Source organism: Anopheles bellator, chromosome X, assembly GCF_943735745.2.
Source record: "Anopheles bellator chromosome X, idAnoBellAS_SP24_06.2, whole genome shotgun sequence".
Taxonomy (NCBI): Eukaryota; Metazoa; Arthropoda; class Insecta; order Diptera; family Culicidae; genus Anopheles; species Anopheles bellator.
In genome coordinates, this window is record NC_071287.1 from 12,090,239 (window position 1) to 12,106,558 (window position 16,320).

The following is a 16,320-nucleotide window of genomic DNA, read 5'->3' on the forward strand; positions in this document are numbered from 1 at the left end:
AAACGTGATGGAAAGAGAAGCACAAACACTTGGTTCTTTGCACTTGGTACTTTGGCACTGGCACTTAGAAAATACAGAGGCAGAGGTTTCGTCCCGATTCGACAATACGCCTAAGTCCAAATAGAACAGAAGTTCAAGACAGACTGTCGGACCCTCAGAATCTTCGGGATTTTGCCTCGATCTCACTATCTCTGTTTTTCCTATTCCTTTTGCTTTCTCTCTACCGTTCGTCTTCCATCTGCACCGGGTACGCATTGCCTCTCGCCCAAAGCGCCTTTCCTCTCCAGGTAATTCAAACCGACAAGCTGACGCGTGAAAGCCCTCCTCACGGGGTCCCTCCACTCCTTTCCGCCGCTACCAAGAAGCGGACCCTCATGAGGCGGCCCGCTCGTTGCAGTGAGCGTCGCGCTCGCCCTCCCTCGTCCTCGTCGCAGGCAGAGGGACGTTCGATCTCACTCGTCTCAGCCTTCCTCCTCCGCGTCGCAGGCAGAGGGGCAGCCTCGGGCTCTCAAAATTGTTCACTGGGAGGGCTTAGAGCTCAGTTATACCCAGTGAGCAAAATTGAGTGCCGGCCGCTCTTTCAGGTTCATTTTTCACGAACTTTTCGCGAACGAGTCGCGATTTCATACAAATTTTGTATGGGAAAGTTCCTCTGAAACGCGAACGGAACGTGAAACGGCGCAAGGAGCGTTCTCGAAAGATGAACTCTCCAGCGTGACCCCCTTGTCTCCCTCTCTTTCTTCGTTTTCTTTCTCCCATATTCCCCCTAACCAAAATGAAACAATTCGTATTTGGTCGGTACATTTGGGTATATTTTCTCTCTTTCTTTTTTACACTCTTCACTCCACTAGCGGTTCGTTTACAATCTGGTGCGTAGCTGCCTTCGACGCCTTAGACGCGTTGTAAAATGTTTTACATTCGAATCCTATGCATCCCATCTGGACATCTGATTGGACATCTGAAACGAGCAAAGCGAAAACATTTCAACATTATTTGGGAGTCACTGAATACTGTCCAATAAACTTACCTGGATTATTTCTATCAGGATCACCCGTGATCGACAGAGAAGCACAAGCACTTGGTACTTTACACTTCGCACTTAGAAAAAACAGAGGCAGAAGTTTCGTCCCGATTCGCCTAAGTCCACTGTCGGACCCTCAAACTTCGGGATTTTGCCTCGATCTCGCTGTCTCTTTTTTTGTATTCCTCTTCCTTTCTCTCGTCTGTTTGTCTTCGCGTTCGCATGGCCCCTCGGCTCTGAAACCCTACCCTCCCTGTAAATGAAACCCACAAGCTAGCGCATGAAACCCCCTCCTCTGGTGGTTTCTTCCGCTCTTTTACCCCTGTACCTACGAGCGGACCTCATGAACCGGCCCGCTCGCCCCTTCTCGTCTTCGTCGCAGGCAGAGAAGCGTTCGAATTCATCCGTTTCAGCCTTCCTCGCCCTCGTCGCAGGCAGAGGGGTAGCTCGGGCACTCAATTTTGCTCACTGGGTACTTCATTGCCCGTTGAGCTATTTATTGGGTTGAGGAAAAGTAATCGACGTTTTCCACGATAGATGCCTTCAGTGATCGATATCTCGTGAAGTATCGATCATACAGATTCAAGTGGAGGCTCGTTTTAACGCTGATACTTTACACTAAAAAAAATGCTTTCACTGTTTTTTGTTTGTCTCATTCGTTAGTAAGTCAAAGGGGGTTAACCATGCAAGTAACCATAGAGAAAATTTGGTACAACTTACAATTTTTCTTTGAAGAAGGCGAAAATTCAAGCTAGGCCGCTGAAATTGTGCATGGTGATTATGGTGTCGATACTCTAAAAGCTTGTAACGTGTAATTTTAGTTTTGTTGACCCGATTTGGTTATTTTCGATGTTTTAAGATGCACCTCTCACAGGCAGACCCGCAATCGAAAATGGCGATAAAATCACAGAAACAATCAAAGTTGGTCAGCATTTTAGTAATCAGAGCATTGACCAGGACCTAAAGATCAACAACAAACAGTTTTACGCCATTTGCGCAAAGCTGGATTCATAAAGAAACTCGATGTTTGGGCGCCACCCTATTTACACCAAAAAACCTAATAACTGAGATCAAAAAAGGATTGTGAAAATGGATTGCCCTAGATTTTCTCCAATAACGACTAAACCTTCTAAACCGCCAATAACAACTAACAGAAGCATAGTGAAGGCCAATTTTAAAAGACAACAAATTTTCCAACAAAATGATGCATATTTGACGTAAATTGTACCATCGGGAACCTGTTAAATGTTGTTTTGAAATTCACACAAAAACGACGATTTTATTTTAGCTAACTTAATATGTAAGAGAAAAAGAAAAACTTCGAATACACATACACAACCTCGTTTTATCTTTCGTAATGAACTCGTTCATCTAGAACAAAATCTGTATTGGAATTCGCGAAACAACCATCAAAACACCTGAACGTATAGCATATTGTGGACTGTAGTATTTTAAATACCTCAAACAGAATAGAGCCTCTACCGTGTTAAAGTTTGTTTTGAGTGAAGATTGCAGAGTACGGCACGGTCGTGTAAATCACGCTTCTTACGTTAATGGTTCATTTTAGAATTCCTACGCTTTACCCATGATTTAAATAATGAGGCAAAGCGTTTGGATTCTGAAACGAAACATTAATCATCACCGTCATTCAAGATAGCGACCTCCAGCAGTTTGTTAAGAAATTTGGGTTTGCGTTTGTTAAAGTTGGGTTTGTTAAAAAATATGCGATAAGGTTTGCTTCCAAAAAAGATTGTGCAACAAAGAGGATCTCAACCGACACTGTAAGAAAGAAACAAAAGATTCGCGAACTTAAAGGCCTCTTCACACCAAAATGAAATGAACGTAACGTAGCGAACGACGCGTTGTCTCGCATGGGATTCTATGGGACCCTTCACACCGGCGTCGACGAAAACTTCATACGACGACGACGAATCTGTATGAAAAGACAACGCTCCTTTTGTGTCGCTTAAAAACTTTGGCCAAGGTTCGTATACTTGGTTTTTGGGTGAGAGGGGCGAAGTTTGAAAATTCAAGACACATTGAATTTTTGGTGCGACAATTAAAATAGTTTCATGATGAATTTGTGTTTGTATTACAAGTAATAATTAAGTGAAAATTATTTTGCATGCTTGTGATACGAAAAAAACGTCAATTGAGTAATCTTCGATTATTTTTTAACTACCCAAGATGTCTAATTGTTTCCGCCCGAACGAGAGGGCGAAAGACTTTTCCGTTGCCTGTCGCCGCCGTTCCCCGAACAAAGAAATCGCTCAATTTTTCATTTTTCTAGCCGCGGATTTCGACTCGTGAGATGCCCCCTCTCAGTATGGCGGTTTTACCGGAGTAAAGGAGTTCTGTGAAAATAATAGCGGAAGACTGTATGCGAGGGAGTGCCTTATAGCGGAATCCTGAAGCTTATAGCGGAAGAAATCGTATGGGCGCCGTGAGTGTTTTCCCCTACATTTTTATTCTTTCTTCCCCTCATCCCATACACCCTCTCAATGAACTGTCAAATCGTTCTGCTGTTGTAAACAAAGTGTTGCATTTATTCAGTTTTTTACAACAACGATTTTCGAACAATTGTTTCACTTTTCTATATGGCACTGTTTTTTGGCAAATGTTTAGCACTGCGTTGTCGCTTTCGATATTCCGCTTGCATCGTCGTATCGTTCGCTCCATCGTAATCGTCCGCTGTGTTGTCGGCATTCAATAGCAGGATGACACTTTGTTCCATTTCATGGTCGGCTGAAAATGTAAACAAATGCGGTTTACTTTTACGATTTAGAAGTAAATACCTCTCAAGAAATGCTTCCCGATGCTTAAATTTACTTACCGAAATAAGCAACAGCTTAGAATTCACTATTAAACATTATTTTTACACCAATATTTTTACCTCGTTGAATTGCTTGCGTCGTGCGTCGTACGTTGATATGAAACTAAAAGTTTCTAACAGTTTGGAGTGCGGGACTGGATGCTACATTAGCGTGACAGAGACAAAAACGTTGTTCGGTGTTGCGCTTTCTTTCTGGCCTTTGGTGAGAAACGAATTGGCGCTCAGATATTTCGTCTCACTATAGAAAATATGAGTGACTTTTTTGTTCGGGTCGTAACCGGTGTGAAAGGTCCGAAAAAGCGTCGCGTCGAAACGCACGTAACGTTCCCTGTGTGAAGGGGCCTTAACGCTTAAGTGAGCTTAACGAAAGAATGTGTGCGAATATAAATGAAAAATTTAAGGTAAGAGAGCACAATAGGAAGTAAAATAGAAGCATCGGTGAGAGAAATACGATCGCTTATACATGTGCAGTCGTCAATTACGCCGGTTAGGATTTCGGAGGAGGGTTCCGGAAAGAAACGTTTACCACTGATCAGATTGTCACCATGCGGCATCCTTGAAAAGATATTCAAGTGTCGACACTTAGCATCTCTTCATCGATATAGGATTGCATTAGACCAAGCAGCATTAGACCATCACTAGTTTTGGATTACTAGCCAAACTTATCAGAATTGTTGTTACCAGTGAGGGAGTGGAGGTGGCGTACTAAGTGATCAAAAGTTCGAAGTCGTCTCGAGTTTCACCTATCTAGGGTCAAAGGTTGGTGAAAACGCATTCGAATGCATCTTTCTTCGCAATATTTAAAGCGTTTTCGATATTATAAAGTAGATGTTGTGCATCGAATCATCACTGTGGAGGAAACTGGGGTCTATCACTATGATCCTAAATCAAAACAAGAGTTGGTTGAAGAGTGGTGTGAATCCGGTTCTTCAGCTCCGAAACGAGTTCATATACAGAAATCGCCCAAAAAGGTGTAGGCATCAATTTTGGCGATACGAATGGATTTTTTACCGGATTACTTGAAAACTGATAAAACAATACATTTTTATAATTGCTATAACCTTTAACCTACTGAAAGCGAAAATTCGTGAAAATATACCCGATTTGAAGAAGAGAAACATTCTCTTTCATCAAGACAATACACCCTGTCAGAAGACCATTTCGAAAATGGCTAAAATCCATGAATTAAAATTCGAATTGTTCGTGTGACCATCCTATTCACCAGATTTAGCCCATAGCGACTTCCATCTGTTTTCAGACCAAAAAAATCGTGTGCGGAAAGTGTTTTTCATCAAAAATGACGTTATTACAGCTGTAAGAAATAATAAGTGGCCGATTGAAATGAAACTTAACATACGTTCATTTGAAGACTGTATCAATTCAATAAAAAAAATTGGACTTGTAGCAGCGCCCTCTCGTATCGAGGCGCAAAAATTATTGAACAGCCTATTATTTGACTGTGACTGAATACTGTGCTATAAACTTATCTGGATTATTTCTATCAGGACCACACACGATGGAACGAAAAGCACTTCACTTATTGGCACTTAGAAAATGCAGAAGCAGAGGCTTCTTTTTGACCCGAAAGTCCTAATATAATTCAGAAACATACTGAAGTCCGATCAGTAATTCGGGAATTTTTCTCGATCTCGCTGTCTTTTTTTCTATATTTTTTCCTTTCTCTCATCCGTTCGTCATCCACATGCTCTCGATCGCATCGCTTCTCGGCTCTGACACCCTTCCCTCTACAGGTAAATGAAACCCACAAGATCGCGCCTGAAACCTCCTCCTCTCGTGGTTTCTTCTGCATCCAGTGGACAAAATTGAGTGCCTGGACCGCAATTTCACGTTCATTTTTCACGAACCTTTCGTCAACAAGTTTTGCATTGAAATCCTATGTATCCCAGTTTTGTTGGACATCTGAATCGAGCAAAGCGAAAACATTATTTGATTGTCACTGAATACTGTCCACTAAACTTACCTGCATTATATCTATCACACGATTGAACGAAAAACACGCACTTGCACAATAACCCGGGGCGAATTTTTACTCAATCTCGCTATCTCTTTTTATTTTTGTCAATTTTGTCCACTGGGCTATTTTCCGCCGCTGCCTAAAAGTGGGCCCTCATTTTCACTCAGTGAGCTGCGACCCGAACAAAAAAGTCACTCATATTTTCTATAGTGAGACGAAATATCTGAGCGCCGATTCGTTTCTCACCAAAGGCCAGAAAGAAAGCGCAACACCGAACAACTGTTTTGTCTCTGTCACGCTCATGTAGCATCCAGTCCGGCACTCCAATGTCAAACTGTTAGAAACTCTTAGTTTCATGCAGGAACACAGAACGAACGACGCAAGCAAATCGACGAAGCATCATCGGTGTAAAAATAGTGTTTAACAGTGAATTCTAAGCTGTTGCTTATTTCGGTAAGTAAATTTAAGCATCGGGAAGCATTTCTCGATAAGTATTTATTTCTAAATAGTGAAAGTGCACCGCGTCTGTTTCCATTTTCAGCTGACCATTAGAAGCGTACGGGACAATGTCGATAGGGCGGATGGTACAGGATACATGGAATACAGGATTCAGGGATGAATACACTCTACGTACACGCAGAGATAAGTGAAAAGTGCATGTACATGGTGGAATAGTGAAACAATTGTGAAAATATTGTAATTGTAAAACATTTGTGGTTATGAATAAATACAAAACATTGTTTACAACAGCAGACCGATTTGACAATTCATTGAGAGTGCGGAGGTGAGAGGTGTATGGAATGAGGGGAAGAGAGAATAAAAATGTAGGGGAAAACGCTCACGGCGCCCATACGATTTCTTCCGCTATAAGCTTCAGGATTCCGCTATAAGGCACTCCCTCGCATACAGTCTTCCGCTATTATTTGCCGGAACTCAGCTTATAGCGGTAAAACCGCCATACTGAGAGGGGGCAACTCACGACTCGAAATCCGCGGCTAGAAAAATGAAAAATTGAGCGATTTTTTTGTTCGGGGAGCTCGCCCACCCAGTTAACAAAATTGAGTGCCTCGCCGCTCTTTCAGGTTCATTTTTCACGAACTTTTGGCGAACGAGTCGCGATTTCATACAAATTTTGTATGGGAAAGTTCCTCTAAAGGCCTTTGCACACCAAAACTGACATGAACTGAACTGAACGTAACGTAGCGAACGACGCGTTGACTCGTATCGGATTCTATGGGATCCTTCACACCGGCGTCGACGTAAATTTCGTACGGCGACGACGAATCTGTATGAAAAGACAACGCTCCTTTTGTGTCGCTTAAAAACTTTGGCCAAGGTTCGTATACTTGGTTTTTGGGTGAGAGGGGCGAAGTTTGAAAATTCAAGACACATTGAATTTTTGGTGCGACAATTAAAATAGTTTCATGATGAATTTGTGTTTGTATTACAAGTAATAATTAAATGAAAATTATTTTGCATGCTTGTGATACAAAAAAAAGGCAATTAAGTAATCTTCGATTAGTTTTTAACTACTCAAGATGTCTAATTGTTTTCGCCCGAACGGCAGGGCGAAAGATTTTCCGCTGCCTGTCGCTCCCGTTCGTAACCGGTGTGAAAGGTCCGAAAAAGCGTCGCGTCGAAACGTACGTAACGTTCCCGGTGTGTGGGGGCCTTAAAACGCGAACGGAACGTGAAACGGCGCAAGGAGCGTTCGCGAAAGATGAACTCTCCAGCGTGACCCCCTTGTCTCCCACTCTCTTGTGTGTCCCCTCTCTTTCTTCGTTTTCTTTCTCCCATATTCCCCCTAGCCAAAATAACACGGTTGGTTCGGTTTCGAAGCGTATATTTTTGCTCTCTTTTTTCGGTTCAAGTACTCTTCACTCTGCACTAGCGGTTCACAATTTGGTGCGTAGCTGCCTTCGACGCCTTAGACGCGTTGTAAAATGTTTTGCATTCGAATCCTATGCATCCCATCTGGACATCTGATTGGACATCTGAAACGAGCAAAGCGAAAACATTTCAACATTATTTGGTTGTCACTGAATACTGTCCAATAAACTTACCTGGATAATTTCTATCAGGATCACCCGTGATCGACAGAGAAGCACAAGCACTTGGTACTTTACACTTGGCACTTAGAAAAAACATAGGCAGAGTTTTCGTCCCGATTCGCTTAAGTCCACTGTCGGACCCTCAAACTTCGGGATTTTGCCTCGATCTCGCTGTCTCTTTTTTTGTATACCTCTTCCTTTCGCTCGTCTGTTCGTCTTCGCGTTCGCATGGCCCCTCGGCTCTGAAACCCTACCCTCCCTGTAAATGAAACCCACAAGCTAGCGCATGAAACCTCCTCCTCTCGTCGTTTCTTCCGCTCTTTCACCCCTGTACCTACGAGCGGACCTCATGAACCGGCCCGCTCGGCCCTTCTCGTCTTCGTCGCAGGCAGAGGAGCGTTCGAATTCATCCGTTTCAGCCTTCCTCGCCCTCGTCGCAGGCAGAGGGGTAGCTCGGGCACTTAATTTTGCTCACTGGGCACCCTCGTCCTCGTAGCAGGTAGAGGGGTGTATTGCTTGACCTTCGGGATCAGCGACTTTTTGTAACTCCAAAATCACGTGGGCGAGTAATCGGTCCAATCCGGTTTCTTGGTCCCGGTCCGCGTATTCACCTTCTCTTATAATGACTTTGTCCATACGGTTCAAAAACACTCGCTCTCCTCCGAAACTGGTTTAGCACTGCGCTAGTTTTCTCGAGCCGATCGGTCGACTCCGATCGGTCAATGATCCTCACTCTTGTCTCTAGCGCCCTCTACCGGTGAGAGCGCTTATCATCTACTCTTATCGTTCTGATCGTTTTTCTGGCACCGGTGAAGGGGTACCTCTATTTACAAACAACACTTCCCCCCGTACTTCTTCTCCGGTGCCAGCCTAACTTGGTATATTCCTTCGGCCGCGTGCCGTTCTGTCAAATTTTGCTATTCACTGTGTTCGCGATACACGGTACGCTTTATCTCTACATTTTCAATCAACCTTTTTCGACTTTCAACCTCTCCACCTGCTGGTCCCTTTGGTGAGTACTGATTGGGACGTAACTCGTGATTTACTAGTGCCTTTCTTTTAGAGTTTTGCTGAGAAGAGCGCCTCTCGTACAGCGGTAACCGATCGTGCCGGTAATCGGCAAACCGCCACGCCCAATACGCTGCTTGTCACGCATCCGACCACCGGTGTCGGTTGTAGCTCCACTGAACGGTGAAACCGCCGTTGACATATTGTGTGAGGGTCAAGTCGGCGCAGACTGCCCGCTGCTCGAGCGGTCCCGGTCCGTCGGCGCACGATGCGCGCTTCGCATTATGGCTGTAACCGTTGATGGTACTGCTGTTATCCCTGAACGCCTGAACCGTGTTGTTGGTGTTCCGGAAGCGCTGCGGGTCACACTCCGTTTCGATCAACGGCTGCGACTTTGACGTGCCGGTCACTACTAGCTTGCCCTTCGAAATCCAGTGCCGCGAATGTTCACTGTTGCACTGGGCATAATCAAGCACTTCAACATCGAGTCTCACTTCAACACGTTCACGAACGGATTTGTGTAGTACTCCAGATCCCAATTGTCAAACGCTAACCAGTCTTTGACATTTATCTTCTCCAGCGTGCTGCGGCCTTGCTCGGGTATCGGTGCGAGGTACCAGTCCTCTTTGCTACGTCTGGTCGTCACACAGAGGTCGTTCACCGGAATGTTGTGCTCGGTATACTGGCACTGCGTCATCGGATCGTGAGGCACTCCGGAGATCGTTTGGGGATCCTTTCCGATCGGGCACCCGCAATCGACCAAGTAGCAGGTCGATGTTTCAATCTGCTCGATAAGCTGTAGGTCGAGATTGCGGCAAATGCTGACACTGTGGGTGCTGCTGACGGTCGAAGGGTTGAGCCCAGGCCCGACCTCGATCAGTACCTGCATGGTGCTGGCCACCAGCGCCAACGCGCTGTGCAGCTGATCAGGCTCGTCGCACTCCTTCAGGATCCAAAGCAGCATCCGGTACACATCGGCCGGCAGCTGCTTGTAGCGATTATTCTGCACGTAGAAGTATTTCTCCCTCTGCGGCGACTGCACCGAGGCATTAACTTCTTTTTTAGGTGCGACCTCGTTGCTGTCGTACACATCTAGGACGGCTAACTTCGCAACTGGGCGCTCATGTGTTTCTGTTGACGTCTTCGCCGTCGCGCTAGGTATCTTCCCGTCCCTGCTTGCCATGCTCTTTAGAACCCTACCCTGGTGCCAACAGTTTTCCGGCAAGTTGGGGACCACTATCACCACGATATCGTCGACCGCAGTGGCTCTGGTATATTGGTGCCACTTGGTCCTGCGTGTTATCTCTGGGAGGTAATTGATCAGCCACCTCTTACAACGCGAGTTTGCCATGATCTGTGACGTTACCCAGTTTGGTTTGAGCCACTCTCCGCTGTCTAGAATCAGGGACCTCGGCTTGTTGCCATCTGAAGACCCGAAAAGAAAATGATTGGGGTTATTGCAATCGCCCAGGTAACACGGTCTTGAAAGTACGCTGTGTCCCGAGTCACCCGTATTCGGTGCGGACTCCATCGAGTCGGAGTTTTGGCTAGTGCCGTCATCTGCGCCGGTCAGCCCATTGACTCGGGCCGGCGGGTGCGATAGCCGCCTCCGCTTCTTATTCATCTCGATCTCGGTACCCTTTTCGGTCGTTCCACTGCCAGCGCCGGCGGTGGTGCCGTGTGCTTCGTATTCCTCTTCGCTGAAGCTCACATTCGAGGTCTTTTTCTGGTCGCCCACTTCCGACGTCAACAGGATGGTGCCGTTGTGGTGTGGGGCGGACTCGAGCGAGCTGCTGCTGCGCGGGGAAACGTCGAGCGGATGGGTCACAGCAACCGTAAGCGGCGGCACCCAGTCCGTACTCGGCGCAATGTCGGCGTCACTGTACACCTTCTTGGCCACGATCGGTTGGGGTGGCATTGCTGCACCACCATAGGCGATCGCGGTACTCGGATCGCGAGTATCGAGGCCGGAGATGTGGCACGGTTGCTTTACCAGCTGACTGTCGCCGGCTTCGATGATCGGAGGAATGGTGATAGCGTCCACCGCACCGTCGACGGCCGTGTCGGTGGTTTGCGCCGCTGGAAGATCCTTGGCATGGATAATGGCATCGGCCGGTATCGAGCCTCGGCGCATCCGATCACACGTTTTGATGACGAACGATTTGCCGAAGTCGGACACGGTGGCCGACCCTAAGGCGTCGCCGGGTTTCGGTGGCAGCGCCACGGTCGCTGGGGCGGGGCCGCGCCGCCGACTGAGCGTACGCTTTAGCATCGAAGGGTCGAGGTTCTCCTTCTGACCGAGCGTTAATTTCGGCACCTTGATCTTGGCACCCCGGCCACCGCCGCTGCTACTGCTGCTGCTGCTACCGCCCTGCTGAGACGTGCCGTCGGGCTGTGGTTCCCGTTTGATGCTGTCCTTCCGGGTCGACAGGATGCGGGCGCGAGATTCAACGTGCGATGGCTCTGGTGCCCCGGCGTGATCCACCGATTGGTGATGATCATGATGACGGTGACGGTGCCGTTGCTGCCGTTGCTGCTGCAGCTGATGGCGATGATGATTCGCGTTCGAGCAGCTGCTAGAGCTGCTCGAGTTCGACTCGAGCAGCGCCTCGGGGCGAGCACCGCGTTCCGCCTGGGACGACATGTAGCGCGTGCGCACGTACGGTTGCAACGGTGGGAACGTTTGCTGGCGGATCAGGTGTTTCGAGGTACCGACCGTGAGCAGGTTGGCCGTGTTGCCGACGCTGGCTGCTTCGTGCAGCATCAGGTTCAGCCGATTGCCGCTCTTGCTTTGGCCAGTCTTATCGTCTGCCTTCGTGGAGCCTTGGAACTGAACATCTGGCATTTCCTTACCGATCATTTCCGTGTCCTGTCCTTCGTCGACCATCGTCCTCGAGGACACTATCCGCATTGCATCCTCCCCTTCAGGAAGGACTTGATGGGGCTCGCCGATACTGGCAATCCAGTCTCTTCTCCGTCTGGACGCCTGGGGTTGTCGGCTCCCCGATTCACTAGTTTCGGCCTCCTCGAGGATCCGATATTTCCTCCATTTACTAGTTTCGGCCTCCTTGAGGATCCGATATTTCTTCTCCAATTGCCACAAGTGGAAGGCTTTCCTCGCCTCTGCTTCCTCCTCCTCCATCCGATATTTCGCCTCCATTCTCTGTTTCCTCGCCTCTGCTTCCTTGGCGAGGAAGGCTTCCTCCTCATCCAGCCTCTGCAGTTGAAGGAGCCCTCTCCTTTCTCCTACGGAGCTTCGCGAGGATGTGGTGCTTGATACCGGGCGCCTGCTTGCTGTGCGAATGGCGGACGGCGTGCCTTCGTCGTCTGCCATCTTTCCTTCGGGAGTAGGCGCCATCGTTCCTTGGCGAATCGGCGCCATGTTCGCCGGTGGCGCCGTCGATGGTACCGCCGTTACGCACGCGGACGCTGCGGTCGCGACCGTCTCGGGCTCCGCCAGGTTTGCGGGCGTGCTTGCCCTCGAGCGGGTCTTCCGTGGCCCACTTTTCTTCATCATTTCGCGATGATCACTCATATCACTCAAATCTCGAACCGAACTCGAGATGTTTCTTATCCAAGAAACTCAAACTTGTTTGCAAACTCAAACCGAATGTATTTGAATATTGCTTGACCTTCGGGATCAGCGACTTTTTGTAACTCCAAAATCAACTGGGCGAGTAATCGGTCCAATCCTGTTTCTTGGTCCCGGTCCGTTTATTCACCTTCTCTTATAATGACTTTGTCCATACGGTTCAAAAACACTCGCTCTCCTCCGAATCTGGTTTTGCACTGCTCTAGTTTTCTCGAGCCGATCGGTCAATGATCCTAACTCTTGTCTCTAGCGCCCTCTACCGGTGAGAGCGCTTATCATCTACTCTTATCATTCTGATCGTTTTTCTGGCACCGGTGAAGGGGTACCTCTATTTACAAACAACAGGGGGCTTGAACTCAGCCCACTATGGGAAAAAGGCGGTCATAAATCAATTTCGAAAAATGAGGTTTCAGTCATATTAGCCTAAAATAGATAAGTTATCTATGGCAAATCCGAATTTTTAGCCTTCCATGTTGTGTAGATTCCGAGAATTCATCTCTCGAAGTCGAAAGAGTGATAAAAATGGCTCTTTAAAACCAACTTTCATCAGCTACTTCAACGCGATCGTTAGCACAGTTCTGCAACAGTAATGTACCTATATTATACATCATTCGAAAGGTAATGAATTCTTTCATATGAAATAATCAAATATTTATTTCGGGTATTGCTAGTACATTTTCATCGGGAATTAGTATAGAAAACTAAGAAAAAATACAGTTTTTCAACTTTGGTAATGCAGCAAAAAAATGTTTCGCGGTGTTCTGCCCAAACGAGACATTGCAATTAAAGTTTAGACAATTTTAAACGTTTCCGGTAAGTTTTATTTGCATCTTCCTGCCACAAAGTTTGCAAATTTCTATTTTAAGAAAATAAATCCTGACGCATGAGGAGGCGCCTGGTCTTTTGTAGTATATGAAATGGCCATACAAAACATATTGGCCTTATGCCTTTTCTATTATTTAGGTAAACTAAGTGTTATCAGTGATCTCGGATCAATCAAGTATGCGTTGCCCTAATTGCAGTGCAACGCCTAACCAGATGGGTGTTTCTAATAATCTTTAAAATGGGTTTTAGCCTGCATCCTTCTGCATTGTTGTACGTTGTTTCACCTCTTCACTGTTAGTTGAGGTTCGTGCAGTGTTTGTTAAGCATTTCATATAAAATAATCTTCAACAACCTCGCGCAGGTATCAGAAAAAAGCACTTCTGATAAGATTTGTCGTCGAATATTTTCAGATCCTGAGCGTGCGAGTACTGTTCTTAATTAAAGACGTAATAGACAGGCTTAGGAATATCTTAATATCCATTAGCTGTCAGAAAGTAGATAATGCCGCAACATTAGACAAAAATTGTAGAGATACATATAAAAAAACTCTTAGTGCTTTAGTTGGTTGAACGTACCTGTTACGGTCATGTCATGTTTTGAATCATGCTGGGGATATTACATACCCCTGTACCATTAGGTTGCTTGGGAGAAGAAGCTTTGGAAGCACGGCATAAATGTTTTTGACAAGATAGGGTAAACCACGCAAGAAAATCTTCTCGAGAGAATAGTTTAAAAGACACGTTCATCCGGGCAATACATAGCAGTGACCCTAAAATTAGTTCTATGTCATTGGGTTATAGGCAGCGAAAAAACGATAAACTTAGTTTTCCAGATAAAGTAAAAGATTTTTTAATAATGGAGGAACACATTAATGACGATATTGCGATTGATCATGTATTTAACGAAGTAGATAATATCGATTTATGGTTGGATGAAGACATAGACTAATAAGTTTTCTATCAAACGTTTAAATAATAGTTCATGGGTTGGATACTTCGGATGGTAATAACTACTTGCTTCAAAAAACCCAAAAACGGAGTGGGTAAAGCTCCTTAATCATTTCATATCCTTTTTTAAACTCACAAGGCATTCGATTTGTAGCAGAAATACGATATTTGCTTCTGCGATAGTGCTTTGAATATTTTTGGTGTAATGCAGATTGCATACTTACGGCGTTTAAAAACCTTAAAATAACGAAAAGAGCTTATTTAATGTACTTGAGCGCGCATATTGCACATAGCAAGTTGAATTTAATCAAAACACATACAAATAAAACAAAAACGTTGAACAAAGTCCATAGATTCTACCTAAAAATAAATATATCCGCCTTTCCCATACAAATTCGCCACTGTGCAGTCGTGTCAGCCTTTCTTCGCCGCGTCGCAGGCAGAGGGGTGGCTCGTGCTCTCAATTTTGTTCACTAAGTGGACACTATCCCCCCTATTATGAAACTCGAATCGAGAACTCGAACGATTGAGTGAACATAGTAAGAGAGAAAGCAGAATACAGCAAGCGAGAAGGCAGAAAGAGAAAGCTATAGCAAAATGAACTCAAATGACCGTTCGAGTTCTCGATTCGAGTTTCATAATAAGGGGGTATATTAGCAGGAAGGAGACAAAAATGTTGCTTGCTGTTGCACGCTCTTTCTGGAATTGATGAGAAATGAGTTTCACGTTACCCAGTGAACAATTTCGCTCTTCTCACTTCAAATTCCACAGCTCATCCACAGCTCATTCGCTTCTCATCCGCTACTTCGACGACTATTTCCCATATAGCTTATATGGGGGAATCGCTATGAGCAGTCGTTAGGTCCAAGGAGTGAGCAGTCGATTGCATTCTCTCACCAAACGGCCCCCTGCCTCTCACCTGTGTGTTCTCTCGCTCTTTTCGTCTTCTTTCTCCCATATTCCCCCTAACCAAAAAGAAACAGTTCGTATTTGGTCGGTACATTTCGGTATATTTTCTCTCTCTTTTTTCGGTTCGCGTACACTCTTCACTCTTCACTAGCGGTTCGTTCACAATTTGGTGCATAGTTGCCTTCCTCGCCTTAGACGCGTTGTAAAATGCATTGCACTGCATTGGCATTCGAATCCTTTGCATCCCAGTTTAGTTGGACATCTGAAACGAGCAAAGCGAAAACATTTCAACATTATTTGGTTGTCACTGAATACTGTCCTGGATAAACTTACCTGGATTATTTCTATCAGGATCACCCGTGATCGAAAGAGAAGCACAAGTACTTGGTACTTTACACTTGGCACTTAGAAAAAACAGAGGCAGAGGTTTCGTCCCGATTCGCCTAAGTCCAAAACAGAAGTTAAAGACAGACTGTCGGACCCTCGGAACTTCGGGACTTTGCCCCGATCTCACTATCTCTGTTATTTCTATTCCTTTTTCTTTCTCTCTACCGTCCACCTGCACCGCGTACGCATCGCCTCTCGCCCATAGCGCCTTTCCTCTCCGGGTAATTCAAACCCACAAGCTGACGCGTGAAAGCCATTCTCACAAGAATTTCTTCCGCTTTTTCCCCGGCAACCACCGAACGCGGCTTATGCTCCCTTCGTGCGCTGCCAGATCGCCCTCCCCCGGCCTCGTCGCAGGCAGAGGGGCGTTCCATCTCACTGGTCTCAGCCTTCCTCCGCCGCGTTGCAGGCAGAGAGGCAGCCTCGGGCTCTCAAAATTGTTCACTGGGTGAAAATTTCACCTCACTGTGGAGAAAAAAGTGCCTATTTTGTTCGAGATATGTTTGATACCCAGTGGACAAAATTGAGTGCCTGTACCGCAATTTCACGTTCAGTTTTCGCAGACTTTGACGAACGAGTCGCGGTGTCATACAAATTTTGTATGGGCCAGCTGCTCTGGTTCGCGAATCGTTCGTGAAAGGGAGCAAAGAACGGACCACGAAAAATGAACTCTTTAGCCTGACCCCCTTTTCTTCCTCTCTCTTGTGTGTCCCCTCTCTTTCTTCGTATCCCATTCTTCCTCTCCTACATTCTCCCAAGCGAAATTAAAACA